A 12365-nucleotide genomic window follows, 5' to 3' on the forward strand; every position below is an offset into this window, starting at 1 on the left:
ACTTACAATCTTTTGTCAAGACAAAATATGTATATAGTAAATGTTGTATTTCTAATCTTCTAATGATTGCACTGTTTGTACACCTCCTGTAATAGGGGGCCACACTTTTTCACCTAGGAGCATTTGTCGATTTTAATTTGCCTATCTTCTAGCAATCCATATTTCCCTCTGGACTTAAGAAATCTGCTCTTATTCCCTTTTTTAAAAATATTAGTTTATTTTTCCCTCTGGAGGCAGATAGTTCAAGGCTCTGCTCTACAAAGAAGAGAGGGACAAGAGCTGTCAGACTCACTGCTTCTCAAGATGCTGAATGACTTTGTAGCTATCACATCTTAAATTCTTGCTGACCTCAGTCATGGTAGTTTATTTATTTGTGTGTTCGGCTACCTTTGTGTGTTCAGTTGCTTCAGTTGTGTCTGACTCTATGTGACGGTATGGACTGTAGCCTGCCAGGCTCTTCTGTCCATGGGATTCTCCAAGACAAGAATACTGGAGTAGGTTGCCATGCCCTCTTCCAGGGGATCTTCCCGACCTAGGGATCAAACCCATGGCAACTCCTGCATTTTCTGCATTGCAGACGGGTACCTTATTGCTGAGTCATCCAGGAAGCCCAAACTTTGATTATGAGTTTGTATTTTGTTAATCTTAGTGTGTGGGAATTCTATGTGTCAAAATTTGTGTTACTTTCCTTCAGAAAGAATTTTTAAAGTTATAACATTTTAATGGAGATATAACTCACATATTACATCAATTTAAAGTGTACGATTTAATGCTTTTAGTTTATTCACAGAGTTATGCTTTCATCACCCCATCATATTTTTGAACATTGGACTGATGTGGAAGCTGAAGCTTCAATACTTTGGCCACCTGATATGAAGAACTGACTCACTGGAAAAGACCCTGATGCTGGGAAAGATTGAAGGCAGGAGGAGAAGGGGACGACAGAGGATGAGATGGTTGGATGGCATCACTGACAGATGGACATGAGTTGAGCAAGCTCTGGGAGTTGGTGATGGACAGGGAAGCCTGGTGTGCTGCAGTCCATGGAGTCACAGTCAGACATGACTGAGTGACTGAACTGATCCTAATATCACCCCCAACAAAAAATTCCAAACCCATTAGTAGTCACTGTCTATGTGTACCCAATCCCTAGCCTCCTTAGGGAATCACTTATCTGCATAAACACACACGGGCATATGTGGGAGTGACATTTGAGAGAGGGCACCAGTCCTAATTGGGTAATGATTTCTGCTATACAGCTGTTTGTCACTAAAAGAGTTATAAGTCTTTCAATGCTCTCTACTTAATACCTTACAAGATCAAATTTTTCTCCACAAGGAAATGAAGACATTTACTTAATGGACCCTATACATCCTTCAAAAAAGAAAATAATCTGTGATGCTAATTAAAATCAGGATCAGGGACTATTTTCTAATTACTCCAAAAATATAGCAAGGATGTCCTTTATGAGTGATAGTGCAGGACCAAATTCCATGTACCTTAACTGATAGCAAGCATCTTCTTTTCAATCCAGTACCTCTTTTCGTAAACTCTCAAGATCAACATCTACAGTGACTTATTTGGCCTTCAACTTATTGACAACTGACTTTCCCCATAACTTTGTCACCATCAGGCCTGACTGAGGAAATCCAGAAAGAGGTGAAGAAGAGGAGAAAATGCATTAGACATGATTAATCATTAGTGGCTAACGTGGGATGGACTAAATTGTCCTGACTGGGTGGATTCCTTCTGTCATCTCATTTAACAATTAATCACAAGTAAATACTAAGATATAGCCACATTGACATTAAACGCTGGGCTTGAACTTCTCTAATTCTATCGTTTCGTTGACTCTTGACCCACCCAATGCTAACAGACACTTGGCAGATTCCCCCAAGGTCCCTTCTATTGTCTGCTGTGTATCCCCTCCCCCAGATTCACTGTGCTTCCCTCCTCCCTCCCTCTCAGTGTGGTTTGCTTCCTGCAGCCCTTACCTGTATCCCTGATATGGTCAGGCTAATGCTGCCTCCTGCAGGACTGTACATGAAGCTGCACCCTTTCTTAGCTTCATGCCCTTTCTTCTGGGGCATTCATTCTCTAAGAGGTTTTTTTCCTGAAAATCCTTCCTTCACAAAACACTTGCATATGAACCCTCAGCCTCGGGTCTGCTGCGGGGGATACCAACGGAGTCTCATTTATTCTCCAAATATTTAGAAAAAAAAACATGAAAAAAGAAGCTCGCCTTTTGCATGGCAACAAGACCATAGACAAGTCAAAACAAATCGGAAAAACACATCTGGGACATGTGACAAAACACTCATCTCCCCGATATATAAGAGCTCTTGAAAGTGAAAGTCACATACGACTCTTTGTGACCCCATGGACTGTATAGTCCATGGAATTCTCCAGGAGTGAGGGAGCAGCTTTTCCCTTCTTTAGGGGATCCTCCCAACCCTGGGATTGAACTCAGGTTTCCCACATTGTGGGCTGATTCTTTACCAGCTGAGCCACAAGGGAAGCCCAGGAATACTGGAGTGGGTAGCCTATTCCTTCTTCAGGGGATCTTCCTGACGCAGGAATTGAACCAGGATCTCCTGCATTGCAGGAGATAAGAGCTCTTAAGCAAATCAATTCAAAACAACTCAAACCTCACATGGGAAAAGGAGATGAACAAAAATTGCAGCAAAGAAAAGATGCACAGCCCAATTCCTCAAAATAAAATAAATTATTATTAAATGAGATACCATTTTTACATTACTCAGGTTGGCAAAGGCTCTGCAAAGCATAATAATACAGTGTTAGTTTGGGTATGGTGAATAAGCACTAATTTTTGGAGGAAGTATTAACTGGTACAATCTCTTTAGGAGTCAGCTTTATATATTATACACTGTAAAATAGATAAGAAATGTCTTTTCAACTCTGACTGCCCTTTCTCATTTTTCTCTTTGAATTCTGTAATAGCATTTGCTGCATTCTGAATGTTTGTGCCCATCAATCTTCATATGCTGATCTCCTAATGCCTGTTGTGATGATATTAGAATGTGGGCCTTTTGGAGGTGTTTAGATCATGAAGGATGGGTGCCTTTACAAAGAAGGCCTGAAGAGTTTACAAGACTCCTTCCTCCAAGTGAGGACTGCAACCTGGAAGAGGACCCTCATCTGATCATGCTGGAACCTTGATCTGAGGCCTCCCAACCTGCAGAACTCTGAGAAATAAACTTGTGCTGTTCATGAGCTACCCAGTCTGTGGTATTTTGTTACAGCAGCTCAAACGGATTAAGTCAGCATTTATCAGTCTGAAGATACTTGTTTACTGTTTTTCTTATTGTTTGTTTCTTCCTATTAGAATGCAAACTCCAGAAGAATAGATCCTGGTCTATGTGATATCCTCCATGTCTGTGCTTGGCATGTGATGAATGCCTCACTTTAAATAGTTGAATCGTTAAGTAGTTGGCACTTGTAGTGTGGTTTGAGATGCCCCAGTGACTCCAGAACACTTCCTCTACAGCCCCCTGCAGTGTCTGAAATTCACAGTTAGGCAGTCAATGAACACACAGAGAGAGACTATTAAACTATTCCTTCATGAAAATATAAACAAGTAAATTGGCTAAGGAACTGGAGCAAGAAAGGAGTAAACTTTAACTGAGGCTATGGACAAGTTGAGATCAGAATCATGCAGTAGATTTTAATTGATTGCGAACAAGTAGATGACAGATCTTGGAGGAAGGGTGGGGAGCCTCAAGAGAAACCAGATTCCAAACCAAAGTAGACAGAAGACTACAGCGTCCGTCATAATGCTCTGAACAGGGACGTGAAAGCCAGGGCACAGAGGGAAACTGAACGCATTGGGACAGTTCAAGCAGAGAGAAGCAGCAGATTAGAGCAAGAGCCTAGAGAGACCAGCAGGGCTGAGAGTAGAATCCATTTTCTGGGTGAAGGGGAAGCTTTTGAGGTGCCAGTGATTTTACACTGAAATAAAGGAGACTCCCCAATTTTACCACTAGTAAGAATATGGAAGGGGCAGGGCTGAGGTGTGGAGCAGTCTCTGTCCTTCCTTGTAGGACCCTCTGTCATGGTCCAGCCGCTGCCAGGGTTACACTTGAGTGCAGACCAACGCTACTGAGACAGAGGGCTCCGGGCACAGCCTAGGTTCAGCCAAACCGCTGCTTTGGTACTTTGGTTCCAGTCACACCTCTTCAGGCACATTCTAGAGTTGTCTTCCGCAGATTAAACAAATTTATTCTCAGGGAGCGTTCCTTGGTGCTCCAGTGAGTAGGATTTGGTGCTTTCACTGCCATGGCCCCAGGTTCAATCTCTGGTCAGGGAACTGAGATCCCACAAGCTGAGTGGTGCGGCCAAAATTTTAAAAAGGATAAAAATTTTATTCTATGTCTTTGAAGATAGCCAGAAACATCTCAGACATCACCCCAGCCAGTCTTTTGATGAAATGAATCTCTTGAGCTGAAGAACCCACAGGGCCTCACGCAACTGGTTTCTTTTCTTCACCTGACCTTCTGCACTATGGCTCTCCAGGACTTTGCCGATGGACTAAGAATGGTTCTGATATCTGAATCCAAGGGATTCAACCGAAATTTGCTCAGCCTGAGGTAAAAAGTACTTGAGTGACATCTGTTGAGTGACAACCAACTTCATAAAGTTGTTATTAGTATTAAAGGTGTTAATATGTGTAGAGTGTCTTAGAGAGAAGGAAGGGAGAGAGGGAGGGAATAAAAAAGAAGAAAAGTTAAAATATTAATGACTCTTCAGCTCCTCTCAGGTTTGGGGCTGAGGCCAGACTTGAGCTAGTATACTTTTCCCGTTCCCTCATGGTGCTTTATACCCCAAAGGTGTGTAGGCTTGGTACTGATGGCCCAGACTTGCCCATTCTCCATGGCATTTTTGTCTGAGAAAGTTATACAACAAGGCTTCAATATATAACTTTAATTAATCACTATTGGCAAAGTTAGAAGGTCACAACATTAACCAGGAGATGAAAGACCTCCACAAATATTAATAATTCAACTAACTTCTCCTTTAGGTAAAGTGTTGGTCTCTTAGTTTAAAGGACTTCATATTCTAACTTCCTGGGTCCCAGGATGAGGAAAGTTAGTAAATATGAATATAGCATTTCCATTTTCTGAATCAAGACTGAGTAAATTAATTTAAAACATAAGACATAATTGCCACACTAATACTTCTAATCATTTGGAGTAAATGCACACACACACACAAATAGCTGAGTGAAAAATATTAATAAAAGAACTAACCATTCTGTAAAAGTTACCTAAACCAATAACAGGCAGATAATAGTTTAGTGGCAAGAGAACTGCACTAGGGTCTAACTAAATGCATACCTTTGAAGATATTTAGACTGAGTTTTAATTTCTTTTTCAAGTGAGGTTAATTCCAATAGACATATGATGGCTGAATATACAAACAGAAATATCTCCATCATCTACATGCTTAATTAAAATATTCAAGCTCCCATTCAGGAAAATGTCCTGTGTTTGTCTCATATTTCATCTCTATGATAGTGGCTCATATACTAGCATTGGGCAGAGCTTGAACATCAGGATTAGCTAGAACTGGGTTTTCTAGCTTTAGGATGGTGGGCAAGTTATTTAATCTTTTTCTAATGCTTATTTCTTCATTTGGGAAGTGAGGATAATTCCTATATCAGGGTATTACTAAAATATTTAAATACCATAATTAACTGTTTACTGAAAGTCCTTAGATGATTTCATGATCTATTGTTGATTGTCTGATTTTTAGAGATTTGGTTGAAGTTGCTTCCCTGTGAACACACTCTCTTTCATTTTGATGAAACTCTTGCTATTCTCATGTTAACACTTAAAATTTAATATTTCACACTTGACTGATGGCAGTTTAGGCCATCAATAAGTACTACTTATATCTTGGTTTTCTAAAAACTATTATATGTTAAGCATTAAAGTCAAGTAAGCCATAAAAATGAATAAAAACAATTTTCTTTGTCCAAACTATAAACATTCATTAAGGAGCTAAAGTATTAAACAGACACAACATTTGGAGACCCACTGCCTTATGATTATGTTGACAAGTGAACACATGCCTTTGCATTTTCTTTTTAAATCTTCAAAGTTATTTTATTATCCATCTATTCTGGCTTTTTGTTGTTGTTTTTGTTGCAAGAACAGTAGGTCTTATGAAGCTCTTATCCCCATCCCTCAAACTCACAGTTGGTCCATCCCCCAATCTCATACTAGGTTCAAACTCTTCAAAAATTCTAATCCTACATTAGAATGGTAGGAGGAACAGCCTACCATCCTAATGAATATTTCTGGATATTTCCATGGCTGCTTTCCCTGTCTTCTCAGAGTTCTGTCTTCCCCGTGCCTTCTCCCAGTTGATGGACCTCAAGGACACTCCTATCCTGTCATAAACTGGCCAGATTCTTAGTCGCCTGTCACAATAGCTCCGTGTTCCTAATTCTCTGGTCTCAGGTGGGAATCACAGGGGACTCCTGCTTACCTCTGCTCTTGGTGAGGAGACAGACAGCACTGACTGCTGTGCTCATCCACAAGGGTAAATGTGCTCAGTTTTTGATGGAATAGTGGAGAGCGGCCGAGATGACAGGGACTATTCATGCATCTTTGTAATGCCACTAGCAGGCTTTTCTTTTTGGTAGCACCTGTCATGTGTTTTGGTATATATGTGACATGCTAGGTGTATTATTTATTTTGATAACATCAATAATAATGGTTATTAATGATGACTCCTATTGTGTAGATGTAAGAAACCTGCTAATGGCCAAAGTAGGTTTGACCCTAAGAAATACTCCTGTTAAGTATTGCTTCTTTGGCTTTTGGTAACTACTCTTCCTTCTCTTTTGTGAAATAGGAGCCTTTTTGGCCATACTAATATTTAAAAACCTAACGTTGTAAAAAGATCTGGAATCTATACTAATAATTTGTTCTGCTACTATTTGTTTTAAAATGTGACTTACTTATATGCCACTTGCCTGTTATATAATCCAATTTAAAAGACTGAAAAGAAGTCATATTTGACAGGTCAGAGAAACATTCCAGTCATACTTAGTAGACTTTTCCACTGGTTGCAAAGAGGCAAACAAATAAAAAAGAGAGGAAGACAAATTAATGCAACATACAGCACACACGAAGGCTTGAGTTAGTCTGACGTGCTGATAAAGCACACGGAGACCTCAGAATCCATGGAGACCTCATGCAGGCTCCCTCTCAGGGCACACAGTGTGGTGGTAAACTGAGGCACAGTGCCACCATTAGACCTGGCTTCTCTGTACTATCACTGTGCTTAGTATTTCATTTCCACCAAGACAACTGCCTATGGGTCACACATTTACATTAAAAACTTGAGGGGAGAGGGGAGGGGTTTCCTAGGGAAGTTTTAATGTCAGCAGGTCTGTGAATCATTAAATGGTCTTTGGGTTTCCATTTCTTTTATGTTCTTCTTTCCTTTCATATAGAAGAGGGTGTAGACATGACATGATTTTATTAATAATGACAACAGGAACACCTTCCATTTATTTGGTATGTACTATGTGTCTGGTGTAATAGTGGAAAAGGAACTTTATCCTCATAGGTTCTGTAACTGGGGCCTGAGAATTCAACTGGCAAAAACCAGATTAACAGGAGAAAAGCATACAAACTTTATTGAATATTTTTTACATGCACATGGAAGCTTTCATAGCAAAAAGGGAGACCCAAAGGAGAAGTTAGGATCAAGAGTTTAAAGATCTTTTCAACAGAGAATGATAATTTATAAAGGAGTGACAAAGACAAAGAGAAAGAGCTTTGATGAGCAGTAAATTGTGACAAAGAAATATCTGAGGGAAACTACTGGAAGATAAGGGTCATTTTCATAGGTTTGTGCCAATCCATTTTGGCATCGACTACCTTCCTCTGGTTATATGATGTTCTCTGCTTCCTGGTATAGAGTACACATTTCTCATGAGAAATCTTCAGGAAGAAAGGGGAAGGTTGGAGAAACTGTCTGTATTTGCTGTTGCTATATCACCTTCAGCTCAAAATAATCACAATAATATGGGAAGGTGGCACATTTGGGGTGGCATGCTCTGAACCCTTCACGGGCTTTGTGTTAAGTGGTCAGTGCACTGTACCTAATGAAAATTTCACAACAGATCTGTGAGAGTGCTGCTATCAATACCCACATTTTTTTAGTTGGAAAAAAAAATTAAAGACAAGAAAAACTAAAGTGTAGTGAAGTTAAATAGTTTGGGCAAAGTCGCATTGCTCCCAAGTTGAGAAGCCAGATTCCAGGCCTGCTGGTCCTCACATAGAAAACTAAGTTGCTTAGTCCAGTAGTTTATTCATTTACAGACATGAAAGAGCCCTGAGACAGCTCAGAATTCTGTTGTGGTTGCTGAAGAGGTTAAAGAGAATTAATAACTTCCCCAAGACCACACAATTAGAAAACAGCTGCACTGTGGATGCAGTATCCAGGTGTGTCAGAGTGAAAGCTTTTGAGTATCAAAGTGGTTTGATCCATTCCACAGTAAAAAATACATCTTACACTGTGACCCTGTGCACACATGTATAATATATATAGCAAAGGTTTGTAAATTCATACTCGTGCTTACTGTATGGGGGTGTAGTACTTTCTGTGTTTCCTATTCTGTCCCATTGTATTCTATCTTATTGTATTCCACTCTATTATTGTCTATTTCACTTATTTTCTTTAAATGCTCATTCCAACCAATTAAATCAATTCCAAGGTCCACTGATAGTTTGTGACCTACAATTTGGGGGGAAAATGTTAGGGATAAGCCTACTCAACATCACTTTCTTAGATAATCATGTTCACAGTTACCCTGCATTTGTGCCTAAAATGCACAGACTACTTAGGTGATTTAGTTTCTGCTCTGAAATGCTCTATGAGTAGATTTTGACCAGCGACCATCTCAGTGCAGAGATTAGCTGTGCTCCTATGGAAGCACTGAGTGAGCTCTTGTATTACCTTCAACTGGTAGTCTGTGATCTTCGTTGAGGCAAACGATCAGCAGTCTCACAATCTACAGGTGGAGAGAAAAGAGAAATTGTAAATGCAACTTTTACTGAATTTCTACAATTTGAAGTGAATTTTGCTAGGTATGACTCTTCCTTTTTCATTAACCACATTCTTTAAAGGAGACTTAGATCACTGCAGTCAATGTTACAGGAAATCAATGCTGAATACTCTTTGGAAGGACTGATGCTGAAGCTGAAGCTCCAATACTTTGGCCACATGATGCGAACATCTGACTGAGGGAAAAGACCCAGATGTTGGGAAAGACTGATGGCAGAAGGAGGAGAGGGCAACAGAGGATGAGATGGTTGGATGGCATCACCGATTCAATGGACATGAACTTGGGCAAACTCCAGGAGGTGGTGAGGGACAGGGAAGCCTGGCATGCTGCAGTCCATGGGGTCATGAAGAGTCTGACACGACATGATGACTGAACAATAGATTATTGCTACTACCCTCAAAATTCTCTGTATTGTCTAACAGTCTCAGTAGCTATGGTAAACATTCCTTTGGTGTTCTTGGACTAGAGATTTTCAATTCCTAATTTTTTCTAGAGATATCCTTAATCTAACTACATATATTGGCTTTTATGGTCTCCTATAAGTCAAAAGGAAATGGCAACCCACTCCAGTATTCTTGCCTGGAGAATCCCATGGACAGAGGAACCTGGAGGGCTCTAGTCCATGGCGTTGCAAGAGTCGGACACGACTTAGTGACTAAACCACCACATAAGTCAAAAACAATTCTCTCTAAACTAGTTACAGCTATCTTTCTTACAGTTTGGAGGTAAATTCAAATGAGCCATGATAAGCAAGATTGAATAATATAGGTAAGACAGAGGAAATAACACTACACTTCAGATATACAGAGCTTCTAGTGAAGAATACTTCATAGGTATCATTTCACACATCATTCCTGCAACCTGGGAGTTAGTATTACCAGTATATATATATATATATATATACATATATATATATGTATATATGTGTATATATATGTATATAATGGTATTTATTTGGCTGCCTTGGGTCTTAGCTGAAGCTTGTAGACTTAATTGCTGCTCAGCATGTGGAATTTTAGTTCCCCAACCAGGGACTGAACTCACGTCTACTGCATTGCAAGGTGGATTCTTAGCTACTGGACCACCAAGGAAGTCCCATACCAATGTATTTTTAAAGAGTTGAGTGATACCTAAAAATTGAATCATTTAAACTATCCAGTCATTGGATAATAAAGCTATAAATGGAAATAAATGCTCAATCTTTTTCTGGATCTAGATGCCTTAATCTTTGAAGTCACCAGCCTTCACCATTGACAAGTGGAAGACTTGGTTAAGACAGAAAGAAATGTTAAAGTAAATGTAAGAAGTAGAGAGAAAAAAGTCTTTGTAAAGGAAAACACCAATAAATATTTCTACTGCTGATCTGTATGATGTATTCTAATCTTGGAGTATATCACATCACTAACTAGAGATAATGGTGGCAATCTGGAGCATTTCTGAAAGAGTAAGATTACATTTAAAGGCCCTGCTAATTGTAACCTCAGGGATGGGGTCGCACAGAGTCAGACATGACTGAAGCGACTTAGCAGCAGCAGCAGCAAGATACATTTTATTTTCCATGTAACAAGATAAAATGTAGCTACTGTTACTTACAAATGATAATTTGTCACATCCTCAACTCTTTATCTTGTTAATGTTTAATATATATGACAAATTGAGCTTAATTTATCTTTTAATTGGAGGATAATTGCTTTACAATGTTGCATTGGTTTCTGCCATACAATAAGGAAATTAGCCATAATTACACATATATCACCTTGCTCTTAAGCCTCCCTTTTCTCCCTCCATCCCATCTCTGTAGGTCACCACAGAGAGTCAGGTTGGGCTCCCTGCGTTATATAACAACTCACCAGCTATCCATCTTACACCCGATAGTGTATATATGTTGATGCTACTTTCTCCATACACCCCACTCTCTCCTTTCCCCACTGTGTCCACAAGTCCATTCTCAACATCTGCGTCTCCATTCCTTCCATGCAAATAGCTTCATAAATATCATTTTTCTAATTTCCATATATATATATGATATTTGTTTTTCTCTGGCTTACTTCACTTGGAATACACTCTAGGTTCATCCACCTCATTAGAACTCACTCAAATTCATTGTTTGTAAGGCTGAGTAATATTTCACTGTATATACATATCTTCTTTATCCATTCATCTGTCGATGGACACCTAGAGTGCTTCCATGCCCTAGCTATTGCAAACAGTACTGCTGTGAACATTGGGATACATGTGTCTTTTTCAATTATGGTTTTCTCAGGCTTATATGCCAAGTAGTGGGATTTCTGTGTCATCAGTTCACTTCAGTTCAGTCATGTCCAACTCTTTGCGACCCCATGGACTGCAGCATGCCAGGCTTCCCTGTCCATCGCCAACTCCTGGAGCTTGCTCAACTCATGTCCATCAGTCAGTGATGCAATCCAACCATCTCATCCTCTGCCTTCCCCTTCTCCTGCCTTCAATCTTTCCTAGCATCATGGTCTTTTCCAATGAGTCAGTTCTTCACATTAGATGGCCAAAGTACTGGAGCTTCAGCTTCAGCATCAGTCTTTTCGATGAATATTCCGGACTGATTTCCTTTCGGATGGACTGGTTGGATCTCCTTGCAGTCCAAGGGACTTTCAAGAGTCTTTTGCAACACCACAATTCAAAAGTATCAATTCTTCAGCACTTAACTTTCTTCTGGCCCAACTCTCACATCCATACGTGACTATTGGAAAAACCATAGCTTTGACTAGAGACTTTGGTCTGCAAAATAATGTCTTCACTTTTTAATACGCTGTCTAGGTTTCTCTAATCTGATCACACGGACCACAGTCTTGTCTATCTCAATGGAACTAAGCCATGCTGTGTGGGGCCACCCAAGACGGATGGGTCATGGTGGAGAGGTTTGACAGATTGTGGTCCACTGGAGAAGGGCATGGTAAACCACTTCAGTATTCTTGCCTTGAGAACCCCTTGAATAGTATGAAAAGACAAAAGGATAGGACACTGAAAGATGAACTCCCCAGGTCAGTAGGTGCCCAATATGCTAATGGAGATCAGTGGAGAAATAACTCCAGAAAGAATGATGGCATGGAGCCAAAGCAAAAACGATACCCAACTGTGGATATGACTGGTGATAGACGCAAAGTCCGATGCTGTAAAGAGCAATATTGCATACGAACCTGGAATGTTAGGTCCATGAATCAAGGCAAATTGGAAGTGGTCAAACAGGAGATGGCAAGAGTGAACGTCGACATTCTAGGAATCAGCGAAC

General features: G+C 40.0%; 1 protein-coding gene and 1 long non-coding RNA gene across 2 annotated transcripts in view; one reads left to right on the forward strand and one right to left on the reverse strand.

Annotated features, from left to right (window-relative positions):
* The first annotated feature begins 6514 nt into the window (after positions 1-6514).
* SPAM1 (sperm adhesion molecule 1) overlaps positions 6515-12365 on the forward strand; it is a 28471-nt gene continuing 22620 nt past the window's right edge. The window contains exon 1 of the mRNA XM_081534135.1: positions 6515-6564. The gene's annotated coding sequence lies outside the window, so the exon portion shown is untranslated. The remainder of the gene's footprint in view (positions 6565-12365) is intronic.
* Positions 6986-9457, reverse strand: LOC145523584 (uncharacterized). Its single transcript, XR_014066732.1, has 3 exons — positions 9365-9457; positions 8995-9049; positions 6986-7089 (listed from the first exon to the last, which is right to left on the reverse strand). It is a non-coding gene; the product is annotated as an uncharacterized LOC145523584 (long non-coding RNA).

Source organism: Giraffa tippelskirchi, chromosome 10 (genome assembly GCF_054371585.1).
Source record: "Giraffa tippelskirchi isolate mGirTip1 chromosome 10, T2T-mGirTip1v1.2.pri, whole genome shotgun sequence".
Classification (NCBI taxonomy): Eukaryota; Metazoa; Chordata; class Mammalia; order Artiodactyla; family Giraffidae; genus Giraffa; species Giraffa tippelskirchi.